Here is a 17,888-nt window from a genome sequence, read left to right on the forward strand (position 1 = left end):
GGGGCGGGGTGGAGGGGGAGGGGAGGCCGGAGGAGGAGGAGGGATGGGGTGGTCGGAGAAGGAGGAGGGAGGGGGTGGGAGGAGGGCGGTCGGAGGAGGAGGGAGGGAGGGAGTACCTCGGCGAGGAGCAGTGCGCCGGTGGCGGACAACGGGTTCGGCGCGGCCGGGCGAGAGCGAGTGAGAGGGAGAGAGTGAGTGAGAGGGAACTGCACCACTCTAGGATAAGGTAAGTAAGTAGTAGCGCGTTTCAGAGACAACCGCTACTGCTAAGAGACGTAGCAGTAGCGCGGGTGGGGCATACGCGCTACTGCTAAGTGTGTCTAGCCAACTGCGCCCAGTACAAGTATTGCAGCAGCATTCTTTAGCAGAACACGCTACTGCTAAAGTAGTAGCTGTAGCGCGGTTTATTTAACCTCGCTACTACTAAGTAGCAGTAGTGCCCTGTTTTGTCCAGCGCTACTGCTAAGATGTTGTGTATAAGGTTTTCCCTAGTAGTCCTCCCCTGATAGTTTCCATCACCCAGTCTATCCATTTATCTGGAAATCCTTTTAAATTGAGCATCTAGAACAAAAAGGACCATTTGATCTTGTCATATGCTTTTTCAAAGTCGATCTTCAGCAACAATGCACTTTGTTTTTTCTTCTTTATATCATTCAAAGCTTCACGTAAAATTAAAACCCCCTCCATAATGTATCTGCCTTTTATAAAGGCAGTTTGTACAGGCGAGATAACCTCAGCTGCCACTAAGTTCAATCTATTCATCAGAACCTTGGTGATGATTTTAAAACAGACACTCAGCAAGCAAATAGGTCTGAAATTTTGGATCCTATTGGCATTTTTTGTTTTAGGGACCAAAGTAATGATCCCATAATTCAACCTACTTATATCAATCTTTTTTGTAGCAAAATCATCTAGCAATGCTTTGAGGTCATGTTTGACTAACTCCCAATAGTGCTGATAAAATTCAGCAGGAAAGCCATCAGGGCCAGGAGATTTATTATGAGCCATTTTGAACACAACATTTTTAATTTCTTCAAAAGTAAACTCATTTACCATAACCGCTTTATATTTTTCCTGTATCTTTCTGGGATTATCAATAATCAGAGAGATTGTGGAATCATCAGGGTGACCAAACAAGTCCTTGTAAAATTTTGTGATGTATTCCGACAACTCTTTTTCCACCTCAAACTCGCCCTCTTCTTGCTCAAGTCTATTAATTCTATTTTCTTGAGTCTTCCATTAGCTTTGGCATGGAAGAATTTTGTGTTGCTATCCCCTTCAAGGATTTCATCTACCTTAGCTCTTTGTCTCCATTTTGCTTCTTCTTGTTGAAGCAACCTATCTAACTGCGCCCTAAGTTCCATCTGTTCTTTTCTATCTGCCATAGTAAGACCATTTTGTTCACATTGTTTATCAATTACATCTAAGTTTTGCAAGATAAGTTTTTTCAATTCAATATACCAAGTATTCATATTTCTATTACAGCCTTTTAGTTTAGGCCTAAGTGATCTGAATTTACCCAAAATTCTGTTCACATTGTCACCAGTAATACTGACATCATTCCAGGTCTCATGAATGATCTTGTCAATTCCTTCCCTCATGAACTAGGCGGTTTCAAATCTAAAAATCGGATCAGATTTTTGAATGTCACCAGAATCTAAAAAAAGTGGTGTGTGGTCAGACTTTTCTCTAATTAAAGCTGAAACTTGGGTTAAAGGGTATACTTCTTCCCATTGTGTACTACAAAGAATTCTATCTAACTTTTCAAATGTGGGAATATTTAAATTATTTTCCCATGTATATTTTCTGCCATTCATCTCCAATTCTCTAACTCCAGCCTGCTCCAAAATAGCATTAAACAGGAAGCTCCAGTGTCCAGGTGTAACTGGTTTATTTTTTTCACTGGCCTTCCTAATAATATTGAAGTCCCCTCCTATTAAAATAGGATTGACACTGGATTGAAATACTCTAGAAAGTTCAGCCAAAAAGTAGCTTTTCTTTCTGGTTGAGCATCACCATATATCAAAACTAAGTCCTAGATAAAGTTGGATTTCAGATCTTGCACGGTCATTTTTATATGATAATCTCCTTCATCCTGAGAAATAACATCTAGAGTTGTATAATTAACTTCAAGGAGCAGACCACCAGATTTCCCCCTAGCTGGGGGTAAAATGCGAGTGAAAATCCTTGCCTACACAAATCTGCTATAAATCATTCCTGGAAAATTGTTGTCTCATGGTTTCCTGTAGTCCTAAGAAATCTACGTTCATATTCATGGCCATTTCTCTGAGAAATCTCTTCTTAATGTCTCCTCCAAAGCCTCTCATATTCCAGAGGATACCTCTCATCTTCTCTTTTTCTTTTTTTACCAGAAGATTCTAGGAAGTTTACTACTGCAATAGCTTTAACCCCAGAACCTCTGGTGGTTTTGCTTTTTTTCCCTCTTTTTTTTGATGAGAATAGTTCTCTGACTATCTCCCAATCATCTTCATCCACTTTATCCTCTTCATCACCTTCCTGGTCTAGTAAATCTTCCAGGGTATGTTCACCAGTATCAATAATTTCATTTTCCTGAGGTAAATCTATTTGTTTCTGATTCTTATTAAAGTCAGTCAGCCACAAATTAATTCTGGCTTGCTCTGCTTTCTTAATTAAATCTAAGTTGTGTTTTATCATCAGAGAGTTTTTCTCTAAGTTAACCCCAACTTTTTCTGCAATGGTTTGAAGAGCATTATCATTTTTAGGAAGACTCCCAGAATAAGATGACTTACCATAATTGTCTTTTTTGCCGCCCTTTCCTAGGCTAATTCAATGATATTATGGTATTCTTTTCCTTTTAATCTGATGCATCTTCTCAGCTCCTCTTCTTCATCATTAAGATCAATTTCCCCTTTCCCAGCCTTTTTTATCTTAGTCTCAAAAGACCCAGTATCTTGACTAGCAGTCTAGTCCACATGCTCCACATATTTCAGCCCAATGGCCTGTTCCATCAGTTCCTGTTCTGTGATCTCCCCTCCCTCATTTTGCTTGTCTTCCACTACCATGTCTTCTTCAACAGCTTCATCATCCTCTCCCTCAACAATGATTTTTTCTCCTGATTGTGATCCTTTCACTTCCTCAACTCCATTCAGATTAATTTGTAAAACTTCATGTTGTCTCTTGACCTCATTATCCAAATTCTTCCTTATAATCTCCATTTCCTTTCTCCTTTTCTCTTCCATCATCAACTATGCTGACTGATACGTCCATTTTGCATCATGCTTTTATATCCATATTTATTGCATTATGGGCTGTTATTTCACGTTATGTCACAATACTTATGGCTATTCTCTCTTATTTTACAAGGTTTACATGAAGAGGGAGAATGCCGGCAGTTGGGATTTTGGGCTGGAAAAGGAGCAAATATTTGAGACCTATTTTGCACAGCTCCAAAAGTCCTGAAAATCCATGAAAGTCATTTTGGGAATTAATAGAAAATATTGAGTGGAAGAAATACCTGAGGGGGGCCACCCACCATCCACGAGGGTGGGGGGTGTGCCCCCTGCCTCGTGGGCCACCTGGCAGCCCTCCGATGCCCATCTTCTGCTATATGAAGTCTTTTACCCTGGAAAAAATCATAAGCAAGCTTACGGGATTAAACTCCACCGCCACGAGGTGGAACCTTGGCGGAACCAATATAGGGCTCCGACGGAGCTGTTCTGCGAGGGAAACTTCCCTCTAGGAGGGGGAAATCATCACCATCATCATCACCATCGATCCTCTCATTGGGAGGGGGTCAATCTCCATCAAAATCTTCACCAGCACCATCTCTCTCAAACCCTAGTTCATCTCTTGTATCCAATCTTTGTACCAAAGCCTCAGATTGGTACCTGTGGGTTGCTAGTAGTGTTGATTACTCCTTGTAGTTGATGCTAGTTGGTTTATTTGGTGGAGATCATATGTTCAGTTCCTTAATGCATATTTATACCCCTCTGATTATGAACATGAATATGCTTTATGAGTAGTTGCTTTTGTTCCTGAGGACATGGGTGAAGTCTTGCTATTACTAGTCATGTGAATTTGGTATTCATTCGATATTTTGATGAGATGTATGTTGTCTCTCCTCTAGTGGTGTTATGTGAATGTCGACTACATGACACTTCACCATTATTTGGGACTAGAGGAAGACATTGGGAAGTAATAAGTAGATGATGGGTTGCTATAGTGACAGAAGCTTAAACCCTACTTTATGAGTTGCTTCGCAAGGGGCTGATTTGGATCCACATGTTTCATGCCATGGTTAGGTTTACCTTAATACTTCTTTTGTAGTTGCGGATGCTTGCAATAGGGGTTAATCATAAGTGGGATGCTTATCCAAGAAAGGGCAGCACCCAAGCACCGGTCCACCCACATATAAAATTATCAAAGTAATGAACGTGAATCATATGAGCGTGATGAAAACTAGCTTGACGATAATTCCCATGTGTCCTCGGGAGCGCTTTTCTCTATATAAGAACTTGTCCAGGCTTGTCCTTTGCTACAAAAAGGATTGGGCCACCTTGCTGCACCTTATTTACTTTTATTGCTTGTTACCCGTTACAAATTACCTTATCACAAAACTATTTGTTACCGATAATTTCAGTGCTTGCAGAGAATACCTTACTGAAAACCGCTTGTAATTTCCTTCTGCTCCTCGTTGGGTTCGACACTCTTACTTATCGAGAGGACTACGATAGATCCCCTACACTTGTGGGTCCTCAAGACTCTTTTCTGGCGCCGTTGCCGGGGAGTGAAGCGCCTTTGATAAGTGGAACTTGGTAAGGAAACATTTACATAGTGTGCTGAGATTTACTGTCACTTGTTACTATGGAAACTAATCCTTTGAGGGGCTTGTTCGGGGTGTCTTCACCCCGACCAGTAGAGCAAAGATTTGCTCCTCAACCTACTGAACCTACTGAAAATATTTACTTTGAAATTCCTTCGAGTATGGTAGAGAAACTGCTAGCTAATCCCTTTGCAGGAGATGGAACATTGCATCCCGATTTACACCTTATCTATGTGGATGAAGTTTGTGGATTATTTAAGCTTGCAGGTATGCCCAATGATGTTATCAAGAAGAAGGTCTTCCCTTTATCTTTGAGGGGGGGTGCATCGACATGGTATAGGCTATGTGATGATATGGGATCATGGGACTATAAACGATTGAAATTGGAATTTCACCAGAAGTTTTATCCTATGCATCTTGTTCATCGTGATCGTAATTATATGTATAATTTTTTGCCTCACGAAGGAGAAAGCATCGCTCAACCTTGGGGAGGCTTAAGTCTATGTTATATTCATGCCCCAATCATGAGGTCTCAATAGAAATGATTATTCAAAACTTTTATGCTTGGCTTTCTCTCAACAATCGCACATGCTTGATATTTCTTCTGTTGGGTCTTTTATGATGAAGACTATTGATTTCAAATGGGATTTATTGGAAAGAATTAAACTCAACTCTGAAGATTGGGATTCTGACGATGGTAAGGAGTCAGGTATGACACATAAGTTTGATTGTGTTAAATCTTTTATGGATACTGATGCTTTTCGTGGATTTAGCACTAAATATGGACTTGACTCTGAGATAGTAGCTTCTTTCTGTGAATCATTTGCTACTCATGTTGATCTCCCTAAGGAGACGTGGTTTAAATATAATCCTCCCACTGAAGTAAAAGTAGTTGCACCTATTACAGTTGAAGAAAAGACTATCACTTATAATGATCCTATTGTTCCTACTACTTATATTGAGAAACCACCTTTATTTTCCCTGTTAGGATAAAGCCTTGTTCAAGAATTCATCTGATTAACCAGTTAACTTGTCGGTGAATCCCTACTCGTAGGGTCACCGAGTAGCCGATTAACTAATTAATCCCCCGAATAATTGATTAAATGGCCGATTAACTTGCCGATTAGCCTATTAATCCCCTACTCGTCAGCTAACCGAGCAACTACCAGTTAACGATTTCCTCAACAATGGGATAAAGGATCATACTAAAGCTTCAACTGTTGTTCATAAGAGTAATACTAGAACATATACACCTCTAGAGAAAATTAAAGTTGAACCTAGTATTGCTATGGTTAAAGATCTCTTGGTTGATAATATTGATGGGCATGTTATTTATTTCTGTGATGCAGCTGCTAGAATTGCTAGACCCGATGCTAAGAAACATAGACCCGTCGTAGGAATGCATGTTATTTCTGTTCAAATAGGAGATCATTGTTATCATGGCTTATGTGATATGGGTGCTAGTGCAAGTGCAATACCTCATTCTTTATATGAAGAAATTATGTATGACATTGCACCTACTGAGGTAGAAGATATTGATGTTGCAATTAAGCTTGCCAATAGAGATACTATTTCATCGATTGGGATTGTTAGAGATGTTGAAGTCTTGTGTGGGGAAGTTAAATATCCTGCTGATTTTCTTGTTCTTGGTTCCCCACAAGATGACTTTTGCCCCATAATATTTGGTATACCCTTCTTGAGTACTTTTAATGCTAAGATTGATTGCAAAAAAGATGTTGTTACTATTGGTTTGGGAGATATGTCTCATGAGTTTAATTTTGCTAAGTTTCGTAGACAACCCCATGATAAAGAATTGCCTAGCAAGGATGAAATTATTGGTCTTGCTTCTATTGTTGTGCCTCCTAATGATCCTTTAGAACAATATTTGCTAGACCATGAAAATGATATGTATATGAATGAAAGAAGGGAAATAGATGAAGTATTCTTTAAACAGGGTCCTATTTTGAAACACAACTTGGATGTTGAAATCTTAGGGGATCCTCCACCACCCAAGGGTGATCCCGTCTTTGAGCTTAAACCATTACCCGATACTCTTAAATATGCTTATCTTGATGAAAAGAAGATATATCCTATTATTATTAGTGCTAACCTTTTAGAGCAGGAAGAGGAAAGATTATTGAAAACTCTGAAGAAGCACCGTGCTGCTATCAGATATACTCTTGATGATCTTAAGGGCATTAGTCCCACTCTATGCCAACACAAAATAAAATTGGAAGAAGAGGCCAAACCAGTTATTGATCACCAACGACGGTTAAATCCTAAGATGAAAGAAGTAGTAAGAAAGGAAATACTAAAGCTCCTTGAGGCAGGTACAATTTATCTCGTTGTTGATAGTCAGTGGGTAAGTCCTGTCCATTGTGTCCCTAAGAAACGAGGTATTACTGTCGTTCCTAATGATAAAGATGAATTGATCCTGCAAAGAATTACTACAGGTTATATGATGGTAATTGATTTCCACAAATTAAATAAAGCTACTAAGAAAGATCATTACCCTTTACCTTTTATTGATCAAATGCTAGAAATACTATCCAAACATACACATTTTTGCATTCTAGATGGTTACTCTGGTTTCTCTCAAATACCTGTGTCAGCTGAGGATCAAGAAAAGACCACTTTTACGTGCCCTTTCGGTACTTTTTCTTATAGACGTGTGCCTTTTGGTTTATGTAATGCACCTGCTACCTTTCAATGATGCATGATGGCTATATTCTCTGACTTTTGTGAAAAGATTTGTGAGGTATTCATGGATGATTTCTCCGTTTATGGATCCTCTTTTGATGATTGCTTGAGCAACCTTGATCGAGTTTTGCAGAGATGTGAAGATACTAGTCTCGTCTTGAATTGGGAAAAGTGCCACTTTATGGTTAATGAAGGCATTGTCTTAGGGCATAAAATTTCTGAAAGAGGTATCAAAGTTGATAAAGCTAAGGTTGATGCTATTGAAAAGATGCCATGTCCCAAGGACATTAAAGGTATAAGAAGTTTCCTTGGTCATGCCAGTTTTTATAGGAGGTTCATTAAGGACTTCTCTAAAATTTCTAGGCCTCTGACTAATCTATTGCAAAAAGATATTCCTTTTGTCTTTGATGATGATTGTGTAGAAGTGTTTGAAATACTTAAGAAAGCTTTGATTTCTGCACCTATTGTTCAGCCACCAGATTGGAATTTACCCTTTGAAATTATGTGTGATGCTAGTGATTATGCTGTAGGTGCTGTTCTAGGACAAAGAGTTGATAAGAAAGTAAATGTTATTCAATATGCTAGTAAAACTTTAGACACTGCCCAGAGAAATTATGCTACTACTAAAAAAGAATTCTTAGCAGTTGTATTTGCTTGTGATAAGTTCAGACCTTATATTGTTTCTAAAGGAAATATATTATGGACAAGAAAGATGCTAAACTTAGACTTATTAGATGGGTTCTCTTGCTACAAGAATTTTGATTTGCATATTATTGATAGAAAGTGAGCTGAGAACCCCATTGCAGACAACTTGTCTACGTTAGAGAATGTTCTTGATGACCCACTACCTATTAATGATAGCTTTCCTGATGAACAATTAGCCGTCATAACTACTTCTCGTACTGCTCCATGGTATGCTGATTATGCTAATTACATCGTTGCTAAATTTATACCACCTAGTTTCACATACCAGCAAAATAAAAAGTTCTTCTATGATTTAATACATTACTTCTGGGATGACCCACACCTTTATAAAGATGGAGTAGATGGTGTTATTAGACATTGTGTACCTAAGCATGAACAGGAACAGATCCTACGCAAGTGTCACTCCGAGGCATATGGAGGACACCATGCTGGAGATAGAACTGCACATAAGGTATTGCAATCCAGTTTTTATTGGCCTACTCTCTTCCAAGATGCTCGTAAGTTTGTCTTGTCTTGTGATGAATGTCAAAGAATTATTAATATTAGTAGACGTCAAGAAATTCCTATGAATTATTCTCTTGTTATTGAACCATTTGATGTTTAGGGCTTTGATTATATGGGACCGTTTCCTGCCTCTAATGGGTATACACATATTTTAGTTGTTGTTACTAAGTGGGTAGAAGCTATTCAGTGCTGATCATAACACCTCTATTAAGATGCTTAAAGAAGTTATTCTTCCAAGGTTTGGAGTCCCTGGATACTTAATGACTGATGGTGGTTCACATTTTATTCATGGTGCTTTTCGTAAAATGCTTGCTAAGTATGATGTTAATCATAGAATTGCATCTCCATATCGCCCACAGTCCAGTGGTCAAGCAGAATTGAGTAACAGAGAGCTTAAATTAATTTTGCAAAACATTGTTAATAGATCTAGAAAGAATTGGTCCAAGAAACTTGATGATGCATTATGGGCTTATAGAACTGCATATAAAAATCCTATGGGTATGTCTCCGTATAAAATGGTTTATGGAAAGGCATGTCACTTACCTCTCGAATTAGAACATAAGGCATATTGGTCCATTAAAAAGCTCAATTATGATTTCAAACTTGCCGGTGAGAAGAGGTTATTTGACATTATCTCACTTGATGAATGGAGAACTCAGGCCTATGAGAATGCTAAACTATTTAAAGAAAAAGTTAAAAGATGGCATGACAAAAGTATACAAAAGCGAGAGTTTAATGTACGTGATTATGTGTTTCTATACAACTCTCGTTTAAGATTTTTTGCAAGAAAACTTCTCTCTAAATGGGAAGGCCCTTACGTTATCGAGGAGGTCTATCGTTCCGGTGCATCAACAACTTCGAAGGCACAAATCTGAAGGTGGTGAACGGTCAAAGAATCAAACATTATATCTCAGGTAATCCTATAAATGTTGAAACTAATGTTATTGAAACCGTAACCCAGGAGGAATACATAAGAGACACTTTCTAGAATGTTTCAGACTCCAAAAAGGAATAGGTATGTGGTACGGTAAGTAAACCGACTCCAAAATAGTTCTAATAGCAATTTTTCTTCGTTTTTGAATATTTAAGAAAATAGGAAAATAAGAAGTAGTCCGGGAAGGACACGAGGCATCCATGAGGGTGGAGGGCGTGCCCTACCCCCCTGGGCGTGCCCCGCTGCCTCGTGGGCACCTCGTGTGCTCTCCGAACTCCGTTTTCTTGCATGATACTTCTTTCGGTCGGTAAAAATTTATTATATAATCTCTCGAAGGTGACCACTGTCACGCAAATATCCTCTGTCTTTGTTTCGAGCTGTTTACTGTCAGATTTGTTAAGGCCAGGCATCATGACGTCACCCTCCTCCAACAATGAAGACAAGGATGCTTGGCTATTGAAGATAGAGCTGAAGAGAGAAGAACATGGGGAGATCAACAAGGATGATGGGATCAAGAATGCCATGGAGGATCAAGCTCCGGCGGCAGAAGAAGAAAACATCCTTAAACCCCTTCCTAACCTCTTTACCCCAACTGAGATTGAAGCTTTCAAGATGATTGAGTTAGCTCGCATACAAAACAAGTATCTCACACAGGAAAATATTTTGTTGAAGGATCATATCGTTGCACTCAAGGGCTTTATCCACAAATTGGAAAAGCTCCTATGCTCGATGTGCGAATATCCATCATCATCACCACCTTCTTCACTAGCAAAGGAGACATAATTACATGGGTATGGGCACTCCCCTTGGCAACTGCCAAGCTTGGGGGAGTTCCCCGGTATCGTATCACCATCACACTCTTATCTTTACCTTTTTACTTAGTTCGATCCTTTTGGTAATATCTTGATCTAGTAGAATAAAGTTTTGGTATGAATTAGTTTTGAGTTTTGCTTTATGATCCCTCTATGTAATCGAGTTTGTGAGCTATATATAATAAAGATTAGTGTTGAGTCAAGGGCTTTGCTATCTTGCTATGATCTTAAAGAAAGAAAAAGAATAAAAAGAAATAAGAGATGATATTGATCTTATGGAAAGTAATGACTTCACACATAAAGAGTATGATACATAAAAGTTGTTGAGAGTTGGCAAACCTAATTTTGGTCATCACTACAATTAATAGGAAGTAATAAAGAAAGAGAGGTTCTCACATATAAATATACTATCTTGGACATATTTTATGATTGTGAGCACTCATTAAAGTATGACATGCTAAAGAGTTGAGGTTGGACAAGGAAGACAACGTAATGGGTTATGTTTTCTCACATCTTAGTTAAAGTATATTGTCATGGATCATCCAACATGTTGAGCTTGCCTTTCCCCCTCATGCTAGCCAAATTCCTTGCACCAAGTAGAGATACTACTTGTGCTTCCAAACATCCTTAAACCCAGTTTTGCCATGCGAGTCCACCATATCTACCTATGGATTGAGTAAGATCCTTCAAGTAACTTGTCATGTTGTATGCAATAAAAACTTCCCTCTAAATATGTATGGCTTATTAGTGCGGAGAAAATAAGCTTTATACGATCTTGTGATATGGAAGTAATAAAAGCGACAGACTGCATAATAAAGGTTCATACCACAAGTGGCAATATAAAGTGACGTTCTTTTGCATTAAGATTTCTTGCATCCAACGATAAAAGCACATGACAACCTCTGCTTCCCTCTGCGAAGGGCCTATCTTTTACATTATGCAAGAGTCAAGGTGATCTTCACCTTTCCCTTTTTCATTTTATCCTTTGGCAAGCACCTCGTGCTGGAAAGATCCTGATATATACATCCAATTGGATGTAAGTTAGCATGAACTATTATTGTTGACATTGCCCTTGAGGTAAAAGATTGGGAGGCAACACTATAAGCCCCTATCTTTCTCTGTGTCTGATTAAAACTCCATAACCATAAGTATTGTGTGAGTGTTAGCAATTGTGCAAGACTAAATGACTGAGATTATAGTTTGTTAGTTCTCAATGAAGTTTCTGAATCATACTTGAAATTGTGAATAGATTTTTACTTAAGCATAAGAAATCATATGACAATATATATATATATATATATATATATATATATATATATATATGTTGTTATAAGAATGATCATGATGCCCTCATGTCCGTATTTTATTTTTATCGACACCTCTGTCTCTAAACATGTGGACATATTTTTCGATATCGGCTTCTGCTTGAGGACAAGCGAGGTCTAAGCTTGGGGGTGTTGATACGTCCATTTTGCATCATGCTTTTATATTGATATTTATTGCATTATGGGCTGTTATTTCATGTCAGGTCACAATACTTATGGCTAATGTCGGTGTCAAAACCGGCGTATCTCGGGTAGGGGGTCCCGAACTGTGCGTCTAGGCGGATGGTAACAGGAGACAAGGGACACGATGTTTTTACCCAGGTTCGGGCCCTCTCGATGGAGGTAAAACCCTACTCCTGCTTGATTAATATTGATGATATGGGTAGTACAAGAGTGGATCTACCACGAGATCAGAGAGGCTAAACCCTAGAAGCTAGCCTATGGTATGATTGTTGTTCGTCCTACGGACTAAAACTCTCCGGTTTATATAGACACCGGAGAGGGCTAGGGTTACAAAGAGTCGGTTACAATGGGAGGAGATCTTCATATCATATCGCCAAGCTTACCTTCCACGCCAAGGAAAGTCCCATCCGAACACGGGACGGAGTCTTCAATCTTGTATCTTCATAGTCCGAGAGTCCGGCCAAAGGTCACATTCCGGCCATCCTGACACCCCCTAATCCAGGACTCCCTCAACTATTCTCTCTTATTTTACAAGGTTTCCATGAAGAGGGAGAATGCCGGCAGCTGGGATTCTGGGCTGGAAAAGGAGCAAATATTGGAGACCTATTCTGCACGGCCCCAAAAGTCCCAAAACTCCATGAAAGTCATTTTGGGAATTAATAAAAAATATTGAGCGGAAGAAATACCTGAGGGGTGCCACCCACCATCCACGAGGGTGGGGGCGCGCCCTACACCCCTGGGCGCGCTCCCTGCCTCGTGGGCCACCTGGCAGCCCTCCGGTGCCCATCTTCTGCTATATGAAGTCTTTTACCCTGGAAAAAATCATAAGCAAGCTTGCGGGACGAAACTCCGCCGCCACGAGGCGGAACCTTGGCGGAACCAATCTAGGGCTCCGGCAGAGCTGTTCTGCCGGGGAAACTTCCCTCCGGGAGGGGGAAATCATCACCATCGTCATCGCCATCAATCCACTCATCGGGAGGGGGTCAATCTCCACCAACATCTTCACCAACACAATCTCCTCTCACACCCTAGTTCATCTCTTGTATCCACTCTTTGTACCAAAGCCTCAGATTGGTACCTGTGGGTTGCTAGTAGTGTTGATTACTCCTTGTAGTTGATGCTTGTTGGTTTATTTGGTGGAAGATCATATGTTCAGATCCTTAATGCATATTTATACCCCTCTGATTATGAACATGAATATGCTTTGTGAGTAGTTACGTTTGTTCTTGAGGACATGGGTGAAGTCTTGCTATTACTAGTCATGTGAATTTGGTATTCATTCGATATTTTGATGAGATGTATGTTGTCTCTCCTCTAGTGGTGTTATGTGAACGTCGACTACATGACACTTCACCATTATTTGGGCCTAGAGGAAGGCATTGGGAAGTAATAAGTAGATGATGGGTTGCTAGAGTGACAGATGCTTAAACCCTAGTTTATGAGTTGCTTCGTAAGGGGCTGATTTGGATCCACATGTTTCACGCTATGGTTAGGTTTACCTTAATACTTCTTTTGTAGTTGCGGATGCTTGCAATAGGGGTTAATCATAAGTGGGATGCTTGTCCAAGAAAGGGTAACACCCAAGCACCGGTCCACCCACATATCAAATTATCAAAGTAACGAACGTGAATCATATGAGCGTGATGAAAACTAGCTTGACGATAATTCCCATGTGTCCTCGGGAGCCCTTTTCTCTATATAAGAACTTGTCCAGGCTTGTCCTTTGCTACAAAAAGGATTGGGCCACCTTGCTGCACCTTATTTACTTTCATTGCTTGTTACCCGTTACAAATTACCTTATCACAAAACTATCTGTTACCGATAATTTCAGTTCTTGCAGAGAATACCTTGCTGAAAACTGCTTGTCATTTCCTTCTGCTCCTCCTTGGATTCGACACTCTTATGTATCGAAAGGACTATGATCGATCCCCTACACTTGTGGGTCATCAGTGACTGCCTAGCTGCCAGTTCCTCTGCTTTTTGCAACCTCCTCACCAAGTTATCCTGCTTTTCCAGCATCTCTGCTGCTATTCCTGGCTCCACTGCCCCCTTATAAGTCTCACTAGTTTGACCTTTTTCCTTCGTAGTTAAGACCACTTGCTCATATTGTTTCAATCCGAAACTTCCCAGACTCATGCTATGCTTTCCGGTGTCAGCTTGCTTACTCTTCTTCTACATGTCATTCTCTCTTTGTGCTTCAAAGCTCTCCATATCAAGATAATCAAACATCTTCATTATATTTCCCTCTTCAAATTTGTACCATCCCTGTTCAGCCACTGAATCAAACTCAAAGGTGATATCATACAACATGAGATCTTTAGTTGTTATTTCAGTTCCTGATGGGATTTTGTGAAGGTCTCTCACCCCCCCACTTTCACCCTTATCTCCTCCTTAGTAGCATACTTGGGCTGCCCCTTAGTTATTTAATGATATGGGGTGGGGGCAAATGAGATAATTTCCGCTACAAGCAGCGCCGCATGCTTGTCTTGCCATGCTGTGGCTCTCAAACCCGCTTCTTTCGCACGCAGATGCTCGTGCATCCAGATTTTCTGCGGAAAATGAAACACATGGACCGGCAGCGCAGCATACATGCATGCAAGGCATGGTCCAAAAGCCTAAAAGGAGAGAGCAGCGCATGCACCCTTATTCAGGAAAAAAACTAGTTACAAGTATTTCTTTTGCGGGGAAAATTACCTACAAGCACTCCTAACAAGTCAGGGGTAGGCAACCACTATTCACATATCACAATATGGTTTAGAGCACCTACAGCCTGGCGCCCCAAATCTAACCCCTCAAACACCGTGGACGCGAGCGGACGCGTCTGTGGACAGTGACCGATCACGTCTTAAATATTTGATTTTACAACCGGACACCTCTAATCCATATTATTACATGCAACGTGAAAGCTAATGTAAGTGGAGCTTGCCCAGTTCCGCCATGGCCATGTCCGGCAGCCGGCAGTGCTCTGCAGAGTGTTGTCCGGTCGCCGACAAAGTAGAGTAGGCCATGAGACACAAGCCAGCTCACGGGACTCAAGGCGCCGCCGTTTTCCATACCCTACTTTTTCTCGTCGGAGCCCGGAACCCGAACGGTGCCAGTGGACGTCAGATTGATGATGGATCAGTCCTCAAATGAGCCGGCGACATCCACCACAACACGGTTGCGATGCCTGGACTGCTACACCATATGGGTGCCAGAGAATGAGACTCTGCCTTGTCGACATCCACCGCCGCGAGGGCTGTCGCCGCCTCCCGTGTCTAATGCCCCGCAAATTGGACACGCTGCATCATGTTTTTGTTCGGCGATGCCCATGGTGCATCGATGGTGTTGACGCGCAAACGGAGGGGTTGCGCGTCCGCCATTGTGTTTGGACACCAGGCGAACCGCACCGCCTCCGGTGAGGCAGCAACGACACACCTAGCATCGGGATCGACAATCTAGAGGTCAAGGATTCAGATTCACTGACCCCCATGCCAGGACGGCCGGAGATCGCCGGAGGTGGGCTTGGGTGGCCACTACTAGGGAAAACCTTATACATAGAAATTTAGCAGTAGCGTGGGTCAAAAAAGCACGCTGGTGCTAGGTAGCAGTAGCGCGCTCAGATAAGGTTCTAGCAGTAGCACGCCTGATGTTAAAAGCACTACTACTAAAATTCCCACGGCCTAGCCGATAGGCTACACATAGTAGTAGCGATCTATATCGAACCGCGCTACCGCTACTTGCTTTGTAGCAGCGTGTTTACGCTGAAAGGCACTACTGCTAAAGGATATAAAATTAAATGGAAAGCAAATAGAAAAGTAAATGAAAATGAAAGAAATAGAAGAAGGTGAAAGGAAAAAAATAAAATGTAAAGAAAAATAAATGAAAAAGGGAAAAAAGTGAAAGCAGTAGCAGTAGCGCGTATCGCGGAACGCGCTGTAGCTAACTTAGGAGTAGTGCGCTTCCTGGAATGCGCTACTGCTACTTCTGACTTAACCACGGGGTTCATTCTTCCCCCACGGCCACTTTCCCCAAATCCAACTCCTTCGCTCTCACCGCCGCTGTTGCCCGTCGGCTGCCGCGCGCTCTCCACACACCCTCGACGCCGCCCCCGCCCCCGACCTCGACGCCACCCCCGACGCCGCCCCCTTTGCCGCGCGCCCGATCCCCGACCCCGACCTCGACGTCGCCTGCCCCTCCCTCGCCGCAGGCACCCGAGGTGAGCACACCTGCTCCTCCCCCTCCCCTACCTCTGCCTAGGGTTCTTCAAATTTTAGTTGCATCAAATTAGTTATGGTTCATGTAAGGATGGAAACGAATCGGATGCGGATGTTATTGGATGCGGATGCGGCTCAAATTAGTTAGGGTTCATGTAAGGGTGGAAACAAATCAAATTTTCTAAGATTAATCATAAAACGAGTAAAATTTGACCACTTATTTCACTTTTAAGTTGGATAATTGGAATATCCGCTACCACTTTCCACCCCTAGGTTCATCAAATTAGATGGTAATTAGGGCAGTAGTTCCTAGGTACTAATTAGTTAGTAAGAACTAGGTACTAGTTAGGTACTAGTTTATTTTTATTTATAGTAAGTTTATTTTTAGTAAGAACTAGTTGAATTAATAGAACTAGTTGAAGGTGTCACATTTGTTGTAATTTTTTAGTTAAAGCAATTTTTCCCGCATCGACGTTGACGATGCCTATCCTGCATCCTCGTTGTCGACTCGGTGAAGGACACCTACTTGACCAGATGGGCCATGAACGGGACTGGGCTCCGCCGGGCTGGTACTGGGAGGCGCTACCTACCGGGGGGCGCAGCTTGGTGAGGAGTCAGCCCATCGTTGACCTGAACCTTCTTTGGTGACGGTTGCGTGGGCCAGTGACGGTCAAGCGGCTTGAGGACCCCGAGGAGGTGGTACGTCACCGTGTCAGCGAGTAGGACGCGCATGTCTGCCGCTACATGTTTGCGCTGGAGCACAGGTTCTCCAATACCTGGCAGGTTCTCTAGTGATCTCACTGGAGCTATGATCCTGTGATGGTTCCTTCTCTTTGGGTGTCCACCGCCCGCGCCGATACCCGTCGTTCGCTAGGGTTTTAGTTGTATTAGTGATGTTATATGTATGATACTATTTGAGATGTATTAGTGATAATATTCGAAGATGTACGGACACAAGAGATGATTTACTTTTGCTTATTGAATGCATGCTAATTGGAATACTTATTTATTTTATGATTTGGTTTTGCTTATTGAATGCTCATGTCAATATGAGTCCTATAAGATATTTTGAAATGTATATCTTGTGTTGCTCAAATAGGATATGTGCTTGCCCAAGTGGCCGGTCATGTTTGCAGGTTACACCTCCGAGTGGCCTATGTTTTGCCGGAGTGTAGATTCATTTCCGTTCCAGCAAATTTCAGGCGCTTGATATGTCCTATTTTAGCAAAGTTCATGCCGGATTTTTCCGTCAATTTTTGCATGACTTGTGCTAGAATATGTAGGAAATATCGAGTGCCCTGGATTTGTGTATTGAGTATCCTGGTAGTTGTCTTCGATCAATTTTCAATTAATGTTTCAATTATGAACATAGGAAACGTTTGACGACGAAAAGGATTTTGGTATTTGCAAATACTGCGAAGACAAGCGCGGCCTGTGCGACAGAATCTTCCTAGATGATGATAGGTGCTTTAGCATCAAGATGGATGAGAACCTCGAAGTGGATACAGTAAGTCACAACGACAAGTCTTTTTTCATAATTAAGCATGACATCTGCTTCATTTGCTTCAAGTTATAATTTAATTTTTTTACTATTCTACTAGCGTATCCCCTGCCATGCAAGAGTTTTTGTCTTGGATAAGATAGGTTTCAGTCCTATGAAAATTACTATGGTGGTAAAGAGAGTTTACTTGAAGACCGAGCATGGTTGTATTTTCCATGCAAAAT

This window comes from Triticum dicoccoides, chromosome 3B, assembly GCF_002162155.2.
Source record: "Triticum dicoccoides isolate Atlit2015 ecotype Zavitan chromosome 3B, WEW_v2.0, whole genome shotgun sequence".
Taxonomy (NCBI): Eukaryota; Viridiplantae; Streptophyta; class Magnoliopsida; order Poales; family Poaceae; genus Triticum; species Triticum dicoccoides.